The sequence below is a fragment of the Sus scrofa genome, chromosome 14 (genome assembly GCF_054392235.1).
Source record: "Sus scrofa isolate SSC_HxYL_T2T_F1_AM1 chromosome 14, Sscrofa_HxYL_maternal_Yorkshire_Landrace_v2.0, whole genome shotgun sequence".
NCBI lineage: Eukaryota > Metazoa > Chordata > Mammalia > Artiodactyla > Suidae > Sus > Sus scrofa.
Window position 1 is genome coordinate 82,162,388 of NC_139396.1, and position 23,994 is coordinate 82,186,381.

At 51.5% G+C, this 23,994-nt stretch overlaps 1 protein-coding gene across 3 annotated transcripts in view; it reads right to left on the reverse strand.

The window, feature by feature from the left end:
- The window catches only part of GALNT2 (polypeptide N-acetylgalactosaminyltransferase 2), a 179,893-nt gene that overhangs the window by 153,399 nt on the left and 2,500 nt on the right, over positions 1-23,994 (reverse strand). The window contains exon 1 of one of the 3 annotated variants that reach the window (XM_084996883.1): positions 12,735-12,872. The exons of the other annotated variants lie outside the window; for them this stretch is intronic. The gene's annotated coding sequence lies outside the window, so the exon portion shown is untranslated. Of the gene's footprint in view, positions 1-12,734; positions 12,873-23,994 lie in introns of those variants that run through there. 3 annotated transcript variants of the gene reach the window in all.

Below are 23,994 nucleotides of genomic sequence, written 5' to 3' on the forward strand. Positions count from 1 at the left end.
CAGCCCTTCCTTTTTTAAAAAGAAATTTTGGCCACACCTGCAGCATGCAGAAGTTTCCAGGTCGGGGATTGAACCCACTCCACAGCAGAGACAATGCTGGATCCTTAACCACTGAGCCACAAGGGAACTCCCAGCCCAGCCCTTTCGTTTCTGGTGACCACCCTTCCCCTCTTCCCAGCCATGGCTTTGGACAGTAACTTAATACAAGCCTAATGTTCTCACAACCGGCTTAATAGGAAGAAGGAATCATTTTGTTTACTTCTAAACAAACCATTCAGGCAAAAATGAAGGAATTACTCATCCTGCAGAATCTGTTTTCCATCTGCTGCTGAAGGGAAGCCCTCATCTAACTGGAGGACCTTCTGCGTGAATTAAACCCCAAAAGAAAATATGCCTTCTAGGCTTCTGCAACTGTACATAATTCAGACCAAAGTGATTCCATCTTTGAGAAGAAATAAACGGAGGGATATTAACGAGGATCAACATGGACAGCAATTCTCAACGGGGCGCCACCAGGCTGCTAAGGATTATAGGAGAGGCCGGAGGCTGGAGGAAGGGAAGCAGTTGGGAACTAAGAAGGACGCTGTCTAATTGATTTAAAAAATTCAAATAAAATGAGGATGAGATGCAGAGATATTAAAGAGGTCCTGGTGAGGGGGAGGAGGGAGGGAGGGAGGGACTGAGGGGACCTGACTGCCATCCTCTGCCCTTGGCAACCAGCAGCCACCACTCCTCACAATTACCTGCCCCTGGCAACTCTTGGACAAGATACGCATCTTAACAAGCATCTCACTGAAATCACTTAAGCAAACAACTGAGCTGCACTGATAAGGTCCTAACAATCACAAATAAGGACTTTTTAATATGTTCTCTTCAGTAATTAAAATCTTCTTAGAGGGGAAAATTTTCCACCTTGGCTTAACCTGAATTGACAGGTCCTAGCATGAGAAGATATGACAAATGCAGGTTGACTTACGGTTCTTCCTGGAGTCGAAAGCTAGCCCGCAGAAGCTGGCCTGAAGCCATGCGGCAAATGCTTCTGACCCGTGGCTGGCAAGGTTCTCCTCCATCCTCAGCACTGGTTCGGTGCCTCTCAGGGTCCCAGGCTGCCCAGTGGCTCCTGTGGCAGGTGTGACACCTGTTGAGGCCTGGCCCAGGTGTGTCTGGTCACTTCTCTTGGGTCCCCTCTGGCCAGAGGCCCACTGGGCAAGAAAATCAGCAGAAGGCCAGATTTGAGGCAAGAAGAGCCTCCAGTGCTGGATGGGGAAGCTGCATACAGAGCCCATGGCAGGGAGAGGGGGGCGGCTGCTGGGACTGGACCGGACGCCCTCTGCCACGACAGGCACTAGGTTGGCCTTGTCCTCTGGGCCACCTCACCTCAGAGCTCTCCGGGCTGGTGGCTGGTCTGGGAGTGGGCACTGGACCTGGTGGTGGTAGAAAGCATGGCGGAGAGAGCGGCCCCAAGGCCGGCAGGGGCGCCCACCCCATGTCCACATGTGTGCCAAGGCAGCCTGTCAACCTCTCTCCACCTGGCAGGCTCTCGATCCATAAAACAGAAGACAGCACCACCTCACAGGGTCTTTAAGGACTGAATGAGCTCACACGCAAAGTGCTGAAAAACACCAAGGCACGGTCTGGCTTGCAGGGACCATTTTTGTTTCCCACTGCGGAGTCCTGCCCAAGTCCAACCAAGCCACACAAAGGCTGGCCACAGACCCACAGGTGTGCTGACCGCTGCCGCCTCCTGTGGCAGCTCTCTGCTGGCTGGACGCCCGAGGAAGAGCCAGGCACTGCCCCACCCGCAACTAGGGACAGAGAAGAACAATTCAGAAACCAGAACCGCCAGAGCAGGAGGGCCACAGTAACCGTGGAAACCCGGAGACCAGGGACCCCGTGGCCAAGCCTTACCTGCATCACTTATTTTAACCTTGCCACCACAAAGGGGCTCCGGACACACCTGACACAGGATAGATTCTGCATTTCTCCATCTATTTCTCATCTACACAGGAAGCCTCGGCAGCCCCCGTGGAAGTAACACGTGTGGACACCTATGCACACGTAGGATTAGTCCCAGCCGCTGCCTCCCACCCCCGTTCTGTATCTCCCTCCCCCAAACTGTTTGGTGCTGTTTCTTTCTCCTTTGACAGTTTTTTGTTCTATCATATATATTCCTTTAAACATAAGCTCCCAGATGTTTTGGAAAAGCACATGTATTTAAATCAAAAGAACAGTGACACTATGATTGCCCCACTGAATAAGTGGAGAAGCTAAGGGGAGGGGGCGGTCAAGCGCCTCACCCAAGTTCACACAGTAAATGGTGCTGGGTGGATTCCAACCCACTTCCCCAAAGCCTGCCCTCTTAGCAACCACATCATGCTACCTGGGAGGACTGAAATGACACGAAGGGTGAGAACGCAGTCTGGGTCACCCTTGACCTGGTCAGAGCTGCAGGTCTGGCCAGGGACATGGGCAATTGTGTCCTCTGGACAGAACTGCCTTTAGCGATGAACCCATGTTCCTGCCCCAGGTTCTGATTTAAATAAACGGCCACATCTGCATCTCTGCATTTGCTGTCTGGTACTTGGCCCAGCAGACGCAACCCATCATGATGTTAATGATCTTTAGAGCCTACTGGATACATTTGATTTTTTGAAAGAAAATGCTTGTGTTAGAAAATGAGAGCTATGTGACCCACCGTGGCTCCTGTTTGCTACCAAGACCCATCACATTCACTGGAAGGACCTCCCTGGTCTCGAGTCTGCACACAAAGCAGCACGTGGCTGGCACCCTGCTCAGTGGTCCTGGGGGCATAGCCCCTGCTCCGTTCACGGGGACGACAACCCTACCCCAGGTTACGCCGAGGACCAGACCCCGCACAGACGATAGCACCCACCAGGATCTTCCAGGAAAAGACACTGTCACAGTTCCCCCTCATCCTTCATGCTCCATCCTCTTCTTTTTTCTTCCCCTTTTTCTCCCCACCCTCTGCTCTCCCCCCAATTACATGACCCTAGATTTTTAAACTCTTGTCTTAATGAGTCTGGGCTTTTTTTTTTCTTTTTTCTTTTTTGGCCACCCGGCTGCACATGGAGTTCCCAGGCCAGGGGTCAGATCCGAGCCACAGTTGCAACCCACGCCACAGCTGCAGCAACACTGGATCCTTTAACTCACTGCTCTGGGCTGGGAAGTGAACCTGTGTCCTCGCACTGCAGAGACACCATCGATGCTATAGTGCCACAGCGGAAACGCCTATACATGCTTTTTCATACCAAGTGCCTCAACTCTTTTCAGAAGGACAGCCACCTTAAACACACAACAGCCTTCATCCAGAAGTAGAAGGAAATTTCAGAGCTGATGTGTAACAGACACAGAATTTGGAGATAAGGTTGTAAAATGTCACCCTCCAAAATGTCACCCTCCAAAAATACAGCCTATAAGAATCAACAAAATGAATGACATGAGCCATCTGTGGCCATCTTTCCAAGACATGGTTCCCTGTACCTGACAATGATTTACAAATACAGCTGAGGAGAAGAAACGGCATCTCGCATCTCACAAAACCGCAGCAAAAAAAAAAAAAATCAAATCCAAGGAATGTAAGGTAAGCTGTAACCTAATGAAGTCTAACATGGGCAATAGCTCTGCTGACTGATTACTGGAGAATATGGAAAATAAAGTCAGATGTGTCGGTCAGGATCCAATTTCTAGAATTCAGACATGAGACAAGCCTTTTAACAGGGGCTTTACCATGAATCATGAACTAGGTATCAAGTTGTTAACTAGGTCACTGAAAGGGCACCTAGAAAACTGAAAGGCATCAGGCAGGCAGCAATTGCAGGATATGGCCAGGGCCTCGGATGCAGGAAACCACGGGAGGAAGTGGAATGAGAGGCCGTCCCTGAGGAGGGGGTGCTCAGCTGGCGCTGGCGTCTCTAGGACGGGCGGGAACAACGAGGCTATCTCTGTTTGCCCTGGAAAAAGGGCAAACGGGACTCACGGTGGCAGCAAGGTGGAGACATGCTCACAGGGCTGCTCGCTGCTTGTGGGAACAGGGAGCCAAGAGGAAGGACCACACTGCTTGTCAGCTTCCCATCCTGAGGGGCCCTCGGCCACCCTACCCCACCCCACCCCCAGCAGGGCACAAATGCACTGTGCAGAGTCCTAGCTCCTGGCATCACAGGGCAGCGTCTAGAAGGATCTGGAGCTGAGACAAGAGTTTAATAAACTGCACTTGGGATTTTTGAAAAATGAGTCTCCACCACCACCCTGGGGAGAGGGTATTGATTCTATACACGGAAATATCACCAGAATGGTGAAGGCCAATTCACCAAGCCTTCAGAGAGGGAGGGAAACAAGCTACAAAAACAGAGCTGTTCACCTAGCAACTGGCTTCCTGAGGACACATGCCCCCGGCACCTTCCCACCCAGCTTGGCTCTTCTCACCAATTAATGAGCCATCGTTCTTTTGAGCCTGCATTGTACAATTTGGCTCACGGAAACCCCAGTCTTTGATTGATAACTTCCTGGGTGAACTAGGAAAACTGAGTTTCCAGAGTTCTCGTTGTGGTCCAGCAGGTCTTAACCTGGGTCCTTAGACCTGATGTTGTCTCTGTAAGGATATGGGTTCAATCCCTGGACTCGCTCCGTGGGTTAAGGATCTGGCGTTGCCATGAGCTGAGTTGTAGGTGGCAGATGTGGCTCGGATCCTGCATTGCCGTGGCTGTGGCAAAGGCCGGAGGCTACAGCTCCAATTCAACCCTTCACCTGGGAACTTCCATATCTGTGAGTGCAGGCCTAAAAAGCAAAGAAAAAAACCTGAGCTTCCAAACCTATGAAATCCAGACAGTCCGGGTGAGTGTCTCTCCGAGCTCCGTCTGAAACAGCTCCCTGGCCTCTCTTCATGCACCTGAAAGACTTGACAGGTCTTCTGAAGACAATAATCACATACGCCTCAACTGTTTCTACAAGTGTGTTTACACACACACATGCACATACACAACTGTGCAGAATACAGAAAACAGACACTAAACTTGACTCTCCCTCTGGAAAGCCCACCCCTGGCACTCCTAAATTCTGTGCCAACTCCTGTCCTCCAACAGGAATCAGCCACAGTCCAGGAACTTCGCTCCAGCCTTCACTCCCCTCCTCGTCCCGCACAACTCCATCCTTCCTGAGGGTCACGACCCCCAGGCAAGGGGGACCTGTTGGGGGGCCTCCACCTTCATTCAAAAGTGCATGTGCACTGCTGTCACCTACCAAGCCCTGGGAAGATGGAAGAGATGGCTTGATTCACTCCCCGCCCCCAGGGACTTGTCAGCAGTTTGACGGTAAGTGTCTCCGGTTCCTAATTGTGTGAAAGTTCCCCACACTCCCAATCAGCTGGCACTTATTCAGACTTTTCCTTGAGAATTACATCCACATGGTTATTGGCCCACACTCACGGGGTCCCAACCTCCCCTCTCAAAACAACAATGAAAACAAGCAAACCCCAGATTAAAATAAGAAAAGTAAAATCCGACGCTAGTGAATCTCTGCCTACTGCCTCTATTCACTCAGTACAGGGGGACAGCTGGATTGGCTTTAAGCTCCAGACTGTCATTGCACTTTTACAGTAAACAGCAAGCTTCTTGGAGCTTCCTGAGTAACTCCTTATGGCAAGAGCATCATTCAGTAACCCAATGGACACCGCACTAGACGCCCATCAATATTCGACCCTGAATATAAAAGCAAGCGCCCAAGCTGTCAAAAGAAAGACTGAACTCAAGCTCAAAGCCCAAAGAACAGACCAAACACAGCTTCCGGGAGCTTTTAAAAACACATTCAGATCACGCTGATCTGGGGTAGGTCCCAGGCATCTGAATTTTTTAAATCTCCAGGTGTTCCTAACATGTGGCCAACCTGAAAACCACTGGATTACAATTTGAATGGGGGTGGGGGGCAGGTAAAGGGATGAAAGACAGAAGCTGCCAGGAAAACCCAATGAGGACCAGGGGAGAAGGACGTCGGTGGGGGAAGAGAAAAGGTGACAGCAGACAGTCTGAGGCTACTGCTGTCCTTGAGATTTCATTTTAATCCAGCAAATCAAGTGCAATCAACAGGCAATTCCTTCCCCCTGCAGATATTTCATTTGGGAAATTCAGTGATAAGGACTGGTCATCAGATGAGACAGCTCTTAACATAAGAACACGAAGCACGCCCGAACAGGTGATCCCTGTTCCAGGGGCAGTGTGTGCTGGGTTCGAAGGGACTGTGCCCACCCTGTGACAGTCGAGCACGGGAGCCAACTTCCCGCCAGTCCCCTCATTTTCACCTCGTTTCTCTATGGGATGGAAGGAAAACGTGCTGACATCCACAAAACAGCTTCACGTTTCTAATGAAATGTGCTGTGTATACCTTCTTAGCCAGGAAGAAGGAAAGGTAGGTGGCACACATCTGTGTGTGCGTGCACCTATGTGTGTGTGCATGCCTCTGCACATGTGTATGTGTCTACAGCTGCAGACAGAAAAGGATTCCCAGCAGCTGAGTTAAGGAACATGAACACACACATACACACACAGAGTACCAGACACTTCCTACTGATGGGTACAGGGTTAGGAAGTGCCGGACAGGCCACACCTCGTTTAATCCTTGTAACAGCCCCGTCAAGCAGGCCCCGCTCCCGCCTCCACCTCACAGAGAAGGTGACAGAGTCTTGGAGGCACCTGTGCAGAGGGAAGGAGGGCTGAGATGGGGACCAGGAGGGGGCTCCACCACTCAGAGGCCCCCTGGCACCAACAGTAGGGCAGACACACAGCTGGGAAGACAGTGCTGTGCCCTCAACAGGCTTGATTAACAAGTTACAAATTGCCCCAAGAGATCCCCTGGGTGAGCCAGTCTGCAGCAGAATCCTCATAACTGCAAAAGTTATGACCTGTGAGGGGGGAGAAAAAAAGGTGGAGGAACAGGGAGTGAAAAGGAAACTCATCCCCTTAGCCCATGAAGAAAACTGTTCCTCTGGACCTGTTTTCCTCCTGAGACAGTAAGAAACGCACCCCACCTCCCCCGCCCAAAAAGAAGAGAGAAAAAGCCTGATGTCCAGAGAGTGCGTTAGTCCTCCTGCAGGAAACCCTCCCCCTCCCCTGACTTACACAGTTTTCCACCCCACCTGCCTCCCCCACTGCAGGAGAGAGAATCATTGGGAGGCGCTCTGCTAGTTCTTAAAGGCTGAGCTAACTTCCTCCTAGAGCAGGGCAGCGACGCGCCCTATCACTGGTCACCATCACCCACTCTTGCTAAATTCTTGCTCAGAGGCTCCAGGTATGTGATTCTGTACCTCCAGAGCCTCAAATGACTGAAGATGTAATCTGCTCAGTTCCTCTTCTCACACCCTCAGAACACCAAGTCCTGGAATAAATCCTACCACGGTTTTTTGCAATCCACGAAGGTGGACAGAAATCTCACTGGTCACTGGGCACGTTTCTGGGGGTCCCTGCGCTCCTCCCTCACCTTGGGAGGCTGACTTCAAACCCTTCACAGGTCACCTGAAGTATCTCAAACAATGCTACTGAAGAGCCTGCTCCCTTTAGCAAGCACTGTCACATGACGTGAGGGACACCAACAGGGTGCGGACAGACTGGGTGCCTGCCCCCACAGACTCTAAGTGCCGCAGAGAGGGCCCCCCCCCAACATTCACAGACATAAACCCACCTCCATCCTACACGTCCAATGTCCTACGCCACCAACCTCTACACCACCAGAGCAGCGTAGCAAGTTTTATAAGTAGTCATCCAAGGCTGACAGCATTAAAGTAAAAGTCAGGGGAGCTCCAAATACTCAGGACTGTAATGAAGAAAGAACATCAAGAAGTTCCCCGGTGGTTCAGCAGTTAAGGATCCAGCATGGTCGCTACTGTGGTATGGGTTCAATCCCTGGCCCGGGAACTTCTGCATGCCACAGCTGCCGCCAAAATAAAATAAAATAATAAAAGAACATCAGAAGCCTAATCCCCAGTCTAGCAGTGTGTCCCTAAAGCGGCCAGGCTAGGCTGCCCAGAAACTACTTTAACTCAGCAACCCCCTATAGACCACTGTCTCAATGCAGAAGCATTTTAGCCTGATGAACTGGTGCAAGGAGGGTTAATAAGGAAAAACTCTTTTCTAAATATGGCCCGAAGGGACAAGACTGCTAACACACAGCTTGTGACCCTCTCACCCACGACCTCTCTCCTCCATCTCGGCGTCCCAGCAGTCCCTCCACTCCACAGACAGCACATGATTAAGGGGCGATGATTAAGAGCTTAACTTGCAGGGACAGCCAGGCCTGGAGCCGCAACAGCAACGCAGCATTTATGAAGGAAAAGAAGGATGTTTTAGTCTCCTCCATGTTCACGCTACAACTGGAAAAAGGCCAGCTTTGCACCCAGAAGTGACGGCGCCTCCCTATCCTGATTGTTCCTGCCAGCCCTCGTCTGTGACAGGGGAAGACTCAGTGCAAAAAGGGCTGGGACTTGCTAATGCCACCCTGGAACACCAGAAGGAGCAGAACCCAGGGAAGACGGACAGCAGGAGCCAGAGCGTCTCACACCAGTGAAGGGTGGTTCCCTAAGTGGCAGGAACCCCCTCCCCGCAACACCAGGCCCGGCTCACCACCAGGACTCTCACCCAGGTCTGAGCCTCATCTGGCTCACCCATATCTGCAGAACACCAACTGGAGCACCAACCATGTGCTGGGTACTGAGCCACTCCCAGGGAATACCATGACACATACAAACCCCCAAATGCTCACCATGCCCAGACCACCCTCTGGCCCCGTGGCCCTGCCCACCATGCTTCCATTTGCTGCCTGCTTTCTGCTTTAGATGGTCCAAGCACATCAAGCTCATTTTGGCCCCAGGACCTTTGCACAGGATGTTCTCCCTGCTGGATCCTTCTAGTCATCAGCTCCCCCCACATGTGCCCTCCCTCGGCCTCTGTGAGCCCCCTGGAGCTGGCCACGTAGGGCTGTCCCCTACTGCCTGGATGGCCCCTCCCAGAATGCACCTGCCCAGACCCTCCTCATCAGCTTGGCCCCCCCCACAACCTCCCTCAGGCCAGCAGACCACAGCAGCTGATGAATCTCTGCACGGGAGGTGGGCAGGAAGGGGAGGAACCAGGCATGTGCAGCCCTAGAGATGCTGAGAGTCCCTTGGATGCAGATCATCAAATCAAAGTTACACTAAGGAACTCAGGAGGTATGCAAGTCCTGGGTGTCAACAGCCTCACCTGGTGAGGGACCAGGGACAATGCGGGGCTAGGAGCCCTGCTCCCCACTGGCCCAGCAGGATCCCAGAGACGTAGACCCCGCCACCCCATGCACACGCAGCCCAGCATCCAAGGGCTGGTGAAGCAGACCTGTTCCGGCATCTCTCCTAGTTTGTCTCAGGCACCACTTCCCCCTGCTTGCACAGATCAGAGGACAGGGCAGTAGGGCCGCCTCCAGGAGAAGGGCCCTTCAGGCACACGCAGTTATGGACAGTCCCAATCACTCCAGAGACACCAAGTAAACACACAGCACCCACACTGCCATCACCTGGAAGAAAACACATGCTGAATGCTGACATCTCCTTCCTTACTCTCTGGGTACCAGATAACACACAAAGCTTTTTTCAAGGAAAGACTAATGTCTTAAAACAGGGATTCTAAACCTTCTAACAGTTCAATGTGCAGCAAGTAGCAGAGGGCTGCGGATGATCACCAGTCATCTCTTAGCCTGGCTACCTAATCAGATTTAAATGTTCATGTTCTGTGCACAGGACCTCCTAGCCTGGGCAATGGCTACGTTTCTAGGCTTTGCCCACTGTTTCTACCTGTGCAGACCTCTGAAACTAGTATTACCTTCTCACACCTGCAAACCTCCCTTCCTGCAATAAATAAGCAATACAGGAGTTCCCACTGTGGCTCAGCAGGTTAAGAACCCGACCAGTATCAATGAGAATGTGGTTGGATCCCTGGCCTCACTCTGTGGGTTAAGGATCCGCATTACCACAAGCCGCAATGTAGGTCACAAATGTGGCTCAGATCCCACATTGCTGTGGCTGTGGTGTAGGCCAGCAGCTGCAGCTCTGATTTGACCCCTGGCTAGGAACTTCCATGTGCCCGCAGGTGCAGCTATAAAAAGGAAAAAACAAAAAAACAACAAAAGAAAGGCAGAAAATATGAAAGGTACCAGAGCCAGACTGTCCCCATCTCCGCACTAATGGAGAGGGACAGGGAGAGCCCCTACTGGGGACACAGAACACAGGGATCCCACAGGATGGGCTGGCTCTGAGGCTTGGGAGGGGATGGGCTACCAGAACGTCTGGGACCTGAGAAAGCAGAATTTGAAGGCAGACACCCATGAAATTCCCATCCCATCAGCTCACTCCATCACACCCACTAGTCCATTAGGCCCGCTTTGCTCCAGTGCCCTGGGAACATGCACTGCACTCGGGCCAATTACAGTATCTCTCTTAAAATGGAACCCAAATGTGATAGCTCCAGCACCACTCAGCACAGCTTCGCTTAAACCAAAACAGGGCGCGTCCCAGGTCTGCAGCAACTCCCCAGGCCCAAGAGAGAGAGGCAGAGCGTCCTCCCAGCAATCCACCCCAATTTACGTCTCTGCCAAGTATTCACACCATGGAGGTGCCCCCCAGCTGGGTATCTGCTCCCAGCAAGCCCCCCATCCCAACAGAGGAGCCCCAGGAGCATCTTTGGGAAAGATTCCCCCCCAACTAAACTGCACCAGCATCCTCCCATCATCTTACCCATTTCCACCAACCCCCTTCTTTTTTTTCCTTTCCTTTTTTTCGCCACACCTGAGGCATATGAAAGTTCCTGGCCAGGGACTGAATTGGAGCCACAGCTGTGACCTACACCACACCTGCAGCAAAGCCAGATCCTTAACCCACTGCATCAGGCCAAGGACCAAACCCACACCTCCACAGGGACCTAAGCTGCTGCAGTCAGATCCTTAACCCACTGCCCCACAGTAGGAACTCCCCATTAACTCCCTTCTGAGACAAAGACCCAAAGGGTGACAGGCAGTAAGGACAGGATTTGAATTTGAGTCTGATGTCACAGCCAAGCTCCTTGGATTATCATAACCAAACATCCGGGTTTTTCATGTGGATTATTCTTTCTGAAATCATCACACAGGACATCTATTAATCTGCGGGCTAGTTCTACATTATCTTAATTAGAGGCATCAGAGAAACCATGTGAATACTGTGCTGACGGAACCAGTTTGCAGCCCTCACAGGGTGCTTTGCTGCTGCGCTGCCACAATGACTAATTTGCCTTCCATTTGTCACTCACCTACAGTTTCAAAAGCAAGTCAGACACCGGACTAATGAAGCTAAAAGAATGTTTACTAATTAAAACCTTGTGGAAAAGTTTTCAAATAACATGCTGTATCCAGATTATTATCAAGCTCAAGATATTGCAAAACCAACTGCCAATCAGAGTTGAAAAATTAACGATACAGTCATGTAGTTAAAAACCACATTCCAGGGAGTTCCCGTCATGGCCCAGTGGTTAACGAACCCGACTAGGCACCATGAGGTTGCGGGTTCGATCCCTGGCCTCGCTCAGTGGTTAAGGATCCGGCGTTGCTGTGAGCTGTGGTGTAGGCCAGTGGCTACAGCTCCGATTAGACCCCTAGCCTGGGAACCTCCATAAGCCGCAGTACAGCCCAAAAAAGACAAAAAAAAAAAAAAAAAAAAAAAAAACACACACACACACACACACCACATCCCAGTGTACTTTTCAAAGACAAGAGACTAAGGAGTAAAATTGGGAAATGGTGTCTGGGGATGAGGAGGCTGATCCAGGGTCCACATGGCACTCAGCCACCACCCCACCCAGACTTGGTGTTCTCGCCCCGAGGGGCAAGGGCTGCAGACATCTTTTGTCCTGACCCTCCTTCCAGGGTCAGGGCTCCGGGCAAGGCCCCCAGAGGGAGAGATGCTTCCTGAGGAGGCTCATGGCTTAAACACAGCAGAGGGCAGGTGGCCCAGTGGGCACAGGAGTCCCAGCTGGTGAACACTAACCAGGACGGCCCAGCCAGCCAGGTGCCAGCCCATCTCCCCCAACACCAGAAGACTTCACATCCCCACGTGGGACTGGGTACCAGGACCCGCTCCAATCACCTCCTCACTGAACAACACGAGGAGATCAAGGCACAGAGGGTTAAGTAACTGGTCTGAGTTTACAGGGCCAACTGTAGAAGCCAGAATTCAAACACAGGCAGTGGCCCCTTTGGCTTGATTGCCCCGAGCCAGCCATCCGGCCAAGAACTTCACAGCACCATCACCAAGCAGACCCCACAGCCAGAGCCAGGGGCAGGCCGGATGGTTTCCAAAGGCCCAACGTGGGTGTGCTGCAGCCTGGCAGCCCACCAACCCCCTCACCCCCAACATGGTTGGAGAAGTCAGGCTCGGCCCTGCAGGCAGCCAGGACCCCGAACAAGGCAGCCTCCCCCTGCCTGCAGGAACCTCATTCACTAATGACCAGCAGACCACAACCAGCAGAGCTTTGCTTTCAAACACCTCTGATGCAGGTCCTCAGAAACCAGGAAACCCCTCTGAGGCAGGACACCACCTTGCACTCCCCACTGGTGAGGGAGAAAAACTCTTTCAACTAAAATCTCTGAAAGCACACACACTTGATGCCAAGTCAGATTTACCACCCCCCCACCCCCACCCCCACCCCCACCCCCAGGTGGGATATTTTACCTACATTCCTTTTCTTTTGAAAACAAGAGAACCAACTCTCGTCTTCTTGATGCAGACTGGCTTGGGGCCTGATAGTCACCAAGTACAGCCGGGGGACAAGCCTCAGCAGCCCTCTGCATGGGGAGGTCCCCTGAGGGGCCCCACCTGCCTCCGTGAGCCCTTTCAAGAGGCCTGGAAGGCCAAGCTAAGGCCCTCTCAGGCCGCCTAACCTCAGACCCGCCCCTCAGCCTCAGGCCCACCCAGCCTCAGGCCTCGAGCTCAGACCACCCAAGAACAGCTCCAGCTGGCTCCTCTACCCCAGCAGTTTGCAATAGCAAGGTTAAGGAAATGATCACCAGCCCAGGTAATCAGCACCTTCCAGGCTGAAGTTGCAGCTCTGCGTCAGAAACCTGCTTCATCATCTGTAACTTGTTGATGATTCAGGAGCTGCAGTTCCAAGACCAGAACAGCCGCAGCCGACTTCCTCCAAAGCTGGGGCTTAGGTAGTTTGGGGAACATTACCATTCCAGCCCCAGGCCTGCTGCAGGACGGGTGGGCAAGTTAACCACCTTGGTGGTCCAGCGGGCACTGCAGGCAGGCGAGCAGGAGGAAGGCCAGGCAAGCCAGAGGGGGACGATGGATGAGCAGCGGCGCCAAAGCGCTTCAGGCGTCTCCACGGCGGCACTGATGTCAATTTGAAGCATCAGGAATTACACCTTCCAGAAAACATGCAGCGTCATATATTTGTCAAAAATCTCTCATTTATAAACACCATGTAAAATACGAGGCTTTCGCAATAATATCCTGTTGCAGAAACAAAAAGGAGTGATATATATTTATAAAAGGTCTCCCACAGAGCTCAGAACAGATCATGCAGGCCTGTGAGCAAAGCTCCCCTCGAGTAGTTCCCTTCGTGCCTCAGCAGTTAATGAACCCGACTAGGATCCCTAAAGATATGGGTTCGATCCCTGGTCTCACTCAGTTAAGGATCATATTACCACTGATCTGTGGTGTAGGTCACAGACACAGCTCAGATCCCTCATGGCTGTGGCTGTGGTGTAGACCGGCGGCTGTAACTTGGATTTGACCACCAGCCTGGGAACGTCCATATGCCATGGGTGTGGCCCTAAAAAAAGGCAAAAAAAAAAAAAAAAGCAAAAAAAAATTTTAAAAACTGCCCTCAAACAAGAGCTGGCAGGAGGAGGACACACAGGCATGTGCCCTCCTGGTGCCTGCCAAGTGGGCGGGGGCAGTGTCGCCAACACAATAAACATCCAACTCTGCTGATCGAGGGCATCTGGGGCCCTGGTTAGAAGTAGGTGATCTCACAAACCGCCTAAACCACTATTCTGCCCCCAAAAGTTTCCCAAGAAGCAGCAATTTCCAAAGAATTTAGGTAATTCCTAGAGAAGAAACGTACCCAATGTAAGAATATTTCCCTGGTGATTCAAGGGATAATTCAGCATCTCAGGCAACCTCTGAAGTATCCTTTTAGAATCATCGCTGATTCTCCCTAAATTACAGAAGACACAAGGCTGGCGTCCATTTTTATTGATGGGGTACTGTGATTGCTAAGTATGTAGTTGGTCATTCAGATGACCCAAACTTATTTCTCATATTCATCTGGTCTTTGTCCCTGTTTCTGGCTCACAGCTCCCCAAACCCCTGGAAGTCCCTGAGCAAGAAGAACAGTGGGGGCATCTTCTGTTCTCCTCGGTCAGTGGTCCTCAGTTCCTGAAATTGCTTCTGAGCCGTAAAGGGGAACCGGGTGTCCTGTTATTCGCAGCAAGCCCCTTTGCACCACTGTGGGATTTCTGTCAGTGAGGTGGCTTTGGGGAGTGTCTATGGGGGTGGGGGCTGGTTGCCAGGGGAACCCACAGCGACGAAAGGGGTAGAACTTTCAGCCCCCCTGACTTCCTGGGAGGAGAAAGGGGCTGGAAGTTGAGTTTAATCACCGATGGCCCATGACTCAATTGCTCACACCTGTAACAATGCCCCCCAAAACCCAACAGGACAAGTTCAGAGGCTCCTCTGCTCGGGACCCCACACCGCTGTGTGTCTCTTCATCTTGTGTCCTTGAATATTCTCTGCAAGAAGGCAGTGATCTAGTAAATAAACTGATTTTCTGAGTTCTGTGAGCTAGTCTAGTAAATCAAACCCAAGGAGGGAGTCTTGGGAACCTGTGACTTACAACCTGTTGGTCAGAAGTACAGGTGACAACCTGGGCTTGCAATTGGCCTCTGAAGGGGACGGGGAAATCTTGGGATTGAGCCCTTAACCTGGGGGACCCGATGGTATTTCTGGATGGACAGTGTCAGACTACAGGACACCCAGCTAGTGTCCGAGCACTGACTGGCTGTGCAGGGGGACCCCCTGCCTCCACCCCAGCACACCCCCACACCCCCACTCTCTCTCTCACACTCACACACACACACACGTTGGAAACTGGAAGCAGAAAATTTTCATTGACCTTATCACAAAGCCTTGAATTTGCTTTTTATTTTTTTTAATTCAGGTATAATTTATGTACAGTTAAAATTCACCCATTTAAAGTGTACTGTTCAGTGAGTTTTGAATGAATACAGTCACATAACCACCACCAAAATCAAGATAAAAAGCATTTCCTTCACTCAAAAAAAAAATTGCTTTTTAAAAAATACTAGTTTTTCTGCTGGCTTGCTAATTTAAGCTATATATGTTTATAAAATTTTCAATTTTTTTAAATAAAATTTTCTAAGTAGGCAAAAATAAAATAGTATGATGAGCCCCAGGTGCCCATCAGTCATTCAAGAAGACACTCAGCCAATCCGATTCCCTCATAATCTTCCCATGGGCGTGGTATCACTGCATCCACAAATACTTTAGTTTACATCCACAAAAGATCAAGCTTTTCAAAAAACAGAATCCCAAGGCCATTACACCGCTAAAAAATATTAATAATAATGCCTTAAATTCATCTCCTACCCAATACCTACTCGACTTGCCCCAACTGTTCTTTTTTTAGGACTTTCTCTAGTTGGTTTGGCCAGAGACTGTGAGCTCCTTAAAGGGTGACACTGTAGACCCCAGCCCTCAACGGGGTAACCTGCACTAGAAAACGCTCCAAAATCTTTCGGAACAGGTTCATGCTCATCAGCTGCTCATCTCTCATAACTAAAAAGCAGGAAGCACTGCCGTTTCCATGGAGTCCGAGACCTGGGAGGGAACAGATGCAGATGTACACATTGTGACAAGGCAACCGGGGGCCTGGAGCTGAGATCACACATGAGGAAAAGACAGACCCTAAAACTCACAGAGTCTAAGGGGCACTCTCTCCCCACAGTCTGACATGAAATTGGGGTGCGTCTCACAATGAGTGACCCCTTAGGCAGCTGTGGCCAGGTACGGGCCGTGATGCATCGTTATCAGCACCCGCCCAAACACAAAACACATGTGCAGCGGGGTCTGTGGGATGCATGTCGGTGCCTTGGAAGAAAATTCCAGGAGCAACGCCGAAGCACTAGTAGCCCCAGACATGACATTAAGTGGGATGGAAGTGGACGGTGAATGAGGAGTGAGGCAAAATTCCCAGGAAGGTCCAAGTTGACCAAGCGCTGGTGAGAGCCTGGAACCAAGGCTCTGGGTGTTTGGGAACGACCACACCCGCCAGAGGTCTTGGTGGCGCTGAGGACGGACAGCTCTGTCCCAGGAAAATGGGAGCTAACATCTCTGAGGAAAAAGGAGACACTGAAAAATTTTAAGACACACCTTGCCTAATGTATTTCACGTTCACTTTCCTTTTTATCTATGCACAGGAGTGATAAATGGAAAAATCGATGTCTAATTAAGTCGAGAGGAGCTCTTTAAATAAGTAGAAAATAAAAGTGTTCACTGATAAGAAACCACTGTGTCACAGTTCAACGGACAGTGTTTTTTCTTTCCTAGTGGTACATAAAATAATGTTGTTACGAATAATGGCATCTTAGATTCGATGGAAAAGATGGACAAGGGTATATTCTGGACACGGGGGGGGGGACATCAGTGATCATCGAAAATTCGACGGGTCACTTACTGCACAGAAGGACGAGGCGGGACGGTGGGGGGGCAAGAGTGGGAGGTGGAAAGAGAAGATGCAGGCAAGTTTCAAAGGTCACAGAGCAAAGGCTCACAATCTAGGTCGATGGGGAAGCCCTTGAGGCAGGAAGGACCAGGCGCAGAGCAATGACTCAGAGGCCTCCCAGGCGGGGCCAGCCCACTCACCATCCAAGATGGTCAGACACTTCTCCCCACGCAAGAGTCAGTGCCCATTAACGGGCGTCACTGACACACAGGCTTTTACTTTGCATCAGCTCACAGGGTGACTCCTTTGAAGTGTATCCACTTTCTGGAGAGAAGCTCTCCCTTCCTGCACTGGTCCCTGAAGCAGAGATGAAGAAGGCTCGATGGATGCTCCCAAGTGTGAGGCCATTAAAATGACCTTTTCTCTGCAGCCACACACATGTTCTGGTTTCTTGTCCAGAAACATGCTGGAGGCATGGGACATGCCCCCAACAAGGCCTCTGATCACTCTCACAAATGCCAAACGGAGCTGACAAGAACCGGGAGCACCTGCAATTCCCCACCACCCCGCTCCCTAAAGGCGCTGAGGGCAACAAGTCACATGTCCCATTTTATTTCCCACAAATATCAAAGATCACAGCGCTTCAAAACAGCCAAGAACAACCTCTCCAACGCCAGGGACCAAGCCAGTTCCAGCTTCTTGCAGATGAGAAATCACAAGCCTCACCACCCCGAGCAGCCAGAAGAGATGACTCTCCGGGGCGGGGGGGGGAACCCTGTGCAGAAACAGGTGCACAGGGACCAGCGGAACTCCCCATTCAACGGTAACGTGTGCAGAAAGCACTCTGCAAAGAAGTGATGTAATGAACAGTGTGCTTGATGGTGGATGGGAACGGAACCCCCCCCCCCCACCGCAGCCCCACGGGCCCTAAAGAGATCAGCTCAGAAGTCACACCATGAGACTGTTCTACCAGCACATTCTACGAAGTCACACAGCAAATGAACCTGTGGGCTCCTGAATTAGGCCTGGGGCCAAGGCGGGAGAGGGCAGCCTGGGAGTGTGCATTCCACATTAACCAGGATGAGAACACACCTTACCAAAGACATGGTGCAGAAAAAGAACCGGAGACCCAACATTGTCCTGGAGGATGGAGGAAATGCCTCCACTGACAGACCAGAGTCACAGTCTCCAGGGAAGAAAACTGGCTCATTTATTTAGCAAAAGACACCAAGGAATGGAGATCACCAAAGAGGCTGCCTCTAACCAGGGGCTCTCCTGCCTGGGTCTCAGCTGAAGCCTGCTCAAATTGCACCTCCACATAGAGCCCCCTGGACCTCCAATTCACCCAACCCTCGCCCAGCTCCTGACCCTTTCCCACTGCCCCTTCTTCCCCCAGCACCCAGTCCTCCTCACATCCTGTCATTCAGCACCTATTCTGCTCAGTCTTGCTCCCCCCAGAATGAAGGCTCTCACATGCCGAGATGGTCTCTGTTCTCGTCACTGCTATATCCCCACCCAAGCAGTGCCTGGCACCCAGCAGGTGCTCAGAAAATTCTCAGTGAAAGAAAGGATGAAAGGGACACGGGCCTGTTTCTACATCTGCTCCTGCCAGCGGGCAGCTGAGGCTTCAGGACAGGCAGAGACCTGAGGACAAGAACGCGGGAGACGTTTCACAGAGCAAATGGTAAAAACGGAGAAAGAAGCAAGATGGACCAACCCCACAGCAGAGCTTTACTGTGGGCGCATCTGCTCCAGGGTGCCTTTCAGAACATCCCGCCGTGCTCAGGGCATGGGCACTGCACACGCACAGGAGGCAGGTGAGAAGTCAGGGAAGCAAAAGCAAGCCATGCCCCACCCCCAGCAGGCCTAGGGGAGGCCACCATTGTGTGCCAGCCACTGGCTCTGCCACCTTGGGAAAGCGACTGAACCTTTCTGTGCTTCATGCGTAAAATGGGAAGAATAAGAAGACTGATGAGGAGTCAGTGAGTCAATATCTGTGAAGTGTCAGGACTGTGCCTGGCACACAGTGGGGACTCATGGTATAAGTGCTGATTAAGCTGAAACTCTTTCGGAGGGATACACCCCAGACCACACAGAGAGACAGTCCTGCTCCTGAAGACAGCAGGAAGAGAAAAAGGTTAACACTGACTTGGGCAGGGGTTCTTTTTTTTTTTCTTTTTTTTTTTTTTTTTTTTGGTCTTTTTAGGGCTGCACCCGCAGCATATATAAGTTTGCAGGCTAGGGGTCAAAGCAGAGCTGTAGCCGCTCGCCTACACCACACCACAGCAACGCAGAACCGCAGGACCCAAGCCACATCTGCCACCTACACCACAGCTCATCACAATGCTGGATCCTTAACCCACTAAGCGAGGCCAGGGATCGAACCTGCATCCTCATGGGTCTTAGGTTCATTACCACTAAGCCATGACCAAAACTCCCCAGCAGGGGTTCTTAAGTGAGGGCCATTCTGCACTGCAGGGTATGCTTGACAAAGCCTGCAGGCACAGTCAGTGGTCACACCTGCAGTGAGTGAGCAGTATCACTAGCATCCAGAGGGAGCTGCTAGACGTCCTACAGTGCACAGGGCAGCCCCATACGACAAAGCTTACCCAGCTCGAAATGGTAAAGTTGAAAGGCCCTGAGCTAGAGTGATCACTGACCCCCAAGCACCCTCATCCCTGCCAAAAGCTGGTCCTAGTTTGCACTCTGGGAATTCTGAAGCTCTGTCCCCAGTCGTCCTGGCCATTCCTCCTCCCAAAGAGTCACCAGGCAGGGCCAGGTGGCCAGCAGGAGGGGCCAGGGGGGCAGCCCAAGCCATGAGTGACCAGCCCACTTCCCTGTGTCAGGCAGCCCCCATAAGAGCAAGGGGCAGAGAACCCCTAGAGCCGAGGAAAGCTATTTCAGTGTAAGGCAGGGAGTGAGATTCTATGCAACTGGTTTTGGTTTTTTCAAATCCAGCCATGATGAATCACCACCGTTCACATTCCAGCATGCTGAGAAACCTGATCCGTATAAAACCACACGTTTCCCGGGCCTATAAGCAGGACTAAAAGCAGAAACCCAAGTGTCTCAGCCTGCCCTGCAGAATACAGAGGCCAGCAGGAACCCAGACCCTCCCAGTCTGGGGCCTGGGGCAAGCGACCCAGAGAGAGTGCCCCCAGGGAAAGACCTGGCTCGCGCAGTAGCCAGTGGGGAAGGAGAAAGGTCAAGGAGGTTCTCCGGAATCAAAAGAGAGTCCGGCAGACAATTACTAGCACGTCCACATCTGGGGCTCATCCTTAAGGTCAAGCACATGGCCAAAGGTCAGAGAATCCGCACACCAATTAAGAAGACAAGTTCAAGTCCTACTGTGAGGGTGGGTGTCCACTGGAGGCTCACACTGAAGCTCTGAGTGTAACTCCCAGTGGAGGATGCTCCTCTCCAGGCCCGGTCTGTCCCGGCCCCCACCCAGGAGGTCTGTGGGGGGTGGCCATAAGGTCTCCCCAAGAAACCTTGCAGCCAGGCAGCGGGAGGCCAGGGTCTAGACCACGGCCGTGGAAGGAGGCTCCCCAACAGCAACAGGAAACAGACTTCCTCGAGGGGAAAGCCACCTTTCAGGTCACAGGCCTGAGACCAGACAGACTTGCCTTGATCCAAATGACATTCACAGGAGGGACGCTCAGCACATCCAAGGACCACTGTGGCTGGTCATGGAGGCTAGCTGGGGCCAGGGACCCTGCAATGGGGATAACCAGGGCCTGGGGTCCCCAGGGAAGAGCAGAGCAGCTGGGGGCTGGGGGTCTTGAGGGAGCGGCATTTACTTAATGCCCATATGGAGGGGTCTCACTGTTGGAACCTGCGGGGTGTTTCCATCTGGACCTGTGCCCGCCTTGTGTGTTTCAGCACTATCCCCACAAGCAGAGCTTTCAGAACGGGGCTCGCAAGGGAAAAAGTGAAGAACAAAAAGGGAGCATGGGCTTGGCCAGCTTTGGCCATTTTCCCATCCCACGGTTTGTGCTGGGCAGGCCCAGAGACGTCACAGGTTTCTCCCAGGAACACCTTGCCTCCTTCCCGGGATCTCAGCCAGAGCGTCTCGGTCCTGCGAGTGCCTGGTCTTTGCCCAGGAGGCCTCTGCACCGTCACCTCTGTCCACTAGGCCAACTGCTGCTGGATTCGCTGGAAATTAGGCAGCTCGGCACTGCAACCTCCCCCAAGATCTCAGAAACAAAGACGGCAGCAATCACACACACATGTAAATATACTGCATATGAGTATACATACATATGCATGTCTCCCTCCTCCCGGCCCCCACTGGTTTTCTGACCTCCTCTCAAATACCTACTCCTCCGATCCAAACAGGAGACCCTCCCTCTTCTGAGCACCAGGAGGTAGGGAGGGAAGACCCCAGGGGGCCTGAAGCCTCCACGCAACACACAGCCCCCTGGGTCCTCCGCCCCACCCTGAAGTCTGACAGAGCCCAGGCAGGCAGGCTCTTTCTCCCATTTTCACCAGAGCCTGGGGGAAGAGCCCAGGATGTCTGCCGCATCCTCCAGCCTGTATCCATCATGTGTGAGCACGGGGCCAGCATGGCTCCACTCAGGAACAGTGACACTTTCTTTAAAGAAGAGCTTCACGTGTCAGATTCTCTGGCTATACAGTGCCCCACCAACATCAATGCGCTCCTGACGTCAACTTCAAACTCTCCTTTCAAGTGGACTTCTTTAGCTGACTCTAGGTGGCCAGTATGACCTGGGTCCTCCTTCCTAACTCCTGAAGATGGGGCATGGCAGCCTGTGTTCAGCCCACACCATGCACATGTGGGTCATGTGAGCCTCCCATCCCATCAGGAGGAGCCAGGCTGCAGAGGAAGGACGAGAGGGGTGTCCTGAGCCTTGGGGGGGCCTACCCTCGCCACAGGAACCCCACTTAAGGACACGTCCACCAAAGAAAGGTGTGCCCTGCCCCCACTTTCCCATTGGCTGCCCACCAACGGAAACCCTGCTCTGACACCACAGTTGGGGACAAGAGAGCTGGCATGATGTCTGGACCACTTCCCCAAAAGCCATGGTGCCTAAGCAATGGTATCCTGCTGTATAGCCTTGGAAACTATATCCAGTCACTTATGATGGAGCATGATAATGTGAGAAAGAGGAATATATAACTGTATGTGTGACTGGGTCACCTCGCTGTAGAGTAGAAAATGGACAGAACACTGTAAACCAGCTATAACGGAAAAAAATAAAAGTCCTTTAATAAAAGCTATGGTGCCAGCCCAAGGGCACCACCCAAACCAGTCCAGGAGGAATGGAAGAGGGATTTAAAAAAAAAAAAAAATGTCCGGAGAGCAGAAGAGAACAGTTAAAGAGTCCTAGTTCAGGAGTTCCCGTGGTTAACAAAGCCGACTAGGAACCATGAGGTTGCAGGTTCGATCCCTGTCCTCGCTCAGTGGGATAAGGATCCAGCATTGCCGTGAGCCGTGGTGTAGGCCGGAGACCCGGCTCAGATCTGGTGTTGCTGTGGCTCTGGCATAGGCTGGCGGCAACAGCTCCGATTAAACCCCTAGCCTGGGAACCCCGATATGCCACAGGTGCGGCCCTAAAAAGACAAAAAAAAAAAAAAAAAGAAGTAAAAAGAGTCCTAGTTCATTATACTTCCAAGAAGGAATGTAGGCTTCGTTCCTCCCACCCCCGACACCATCTATTTGCCAACACCTACTACTAACAGCACTTAGTCTTTGGCTACAAAAACTATCCCCCCTATAAAGATGAGGAAACTGAGGGCCAGAGAGGTTCAATAGATTAGCAAAGGTCACTCAGCCTTTTAAAAGGGGTAGAAAGCTAGTCTTCATGCCTTTAAACAATTCCTGCCATTCTTCTTAAAGTGTTCACCATCAGCTCAAGAACATTCATGGCTCCCTGGGACCAAAGGAAGAACCAAAAACCCAGCTTGGCTTTCAAAGCCCTTGATCAAGTCCCAGACTCCTCCTCCAACCCCACACCCTAACATTCCCTACACACAGGCACTGCCCCAGCCAAGTGAGGTCCCTCACCACTTCAAGAGGCTCCCCCACAATGCCTCCCCTGGGTTCTCATAGGGGAGAGAGCTTGGACCCCAGAACAGGGGCTGTGGCACCAACACCCACTCAATCAGGAAGGGGAGCAGGGGAAGAGTGACTGGAGCCCAGGCCCCTGGCTGCACCCTTCAGGAACACTCCCCCTGCCTCCTAAGGGGGTGGGTACAAGGACAAGGGGTCCTGGGCTTGACACACTCACCCTCAGGAGTGGGCATTCTTCACACACTGGAAAAACCCTTCCCTCCTCAACCTAAAGAGCCACACTTTACCCAGAGACAGGTTCATTTCAGATGAAATCCCTTCCTCTCTCTGTGGCTCCATCCACTGCCAACATACCCAGGCTCTGGGGAGACTGAACATGATTAAAATTTTAAAGCATTTAAGATGCTCAAAGGAAAGGCATTCTTGAAGTGCAAATCACCAATTTAAGGGAAAGGAGCAAAATATGGGGCAGGGAAGGCCTATAAAAATCCAATTTTAAACAATATTATGCATAAAATGATTGACCATACACCCTGAACTTCAGCACTGAGTCCCAGGCAGTGTAGTGATGCCTGGGTTGGTTTTCAGCACCTGCTCCCATTTAGTTTATTAAACCTGCAATGTGAAGTGAGCTGGCTTTCTAGGTTTCACCCAATGGAGAACAACAGTACTGAGAGGAGTTATTTCACAGGCAGGGCACACAGTGACAAGCCTGGCTGGGTGCTGAAACAGCAGAAACTCTAGTCGGGCTCCTGACAGACAACCCCCCAAAGCCTAATACAGAAGCCTGGTGCCTGTGAAAAATGTCAGGGCCAAGAGCAATTGGCTAAATATGGAGTTAGAGCCTTGACTTGAAAGGCATGAAAGAGAAGAACTGCTAAGTCCACTTACATCTAAAAAACTATAGCTAGTGTTTAAATTCTGCCTTTACACACATACCACATTATCTTTTTATGCCCATACTTTACAAGCTAGAAAAATCTATATATTTCCTTTTATCACGAGGATGAACTAAATTTGAAGAGACTAGATTTCCAGTGTCTGAATCCATGGAAACAACCCAAGAAGAAAGACCGCAGTTTTACACTCTCGATCAGCAAATTCAAGACAGTGTGCTCTGGTCACCCCTCCAAAGACAGTCTCAGGGCACTTACTTTATTTTCTTTTCTTTTTAGGGCCACACCCAAGGCATATGGAAATTCCGAGCCTACG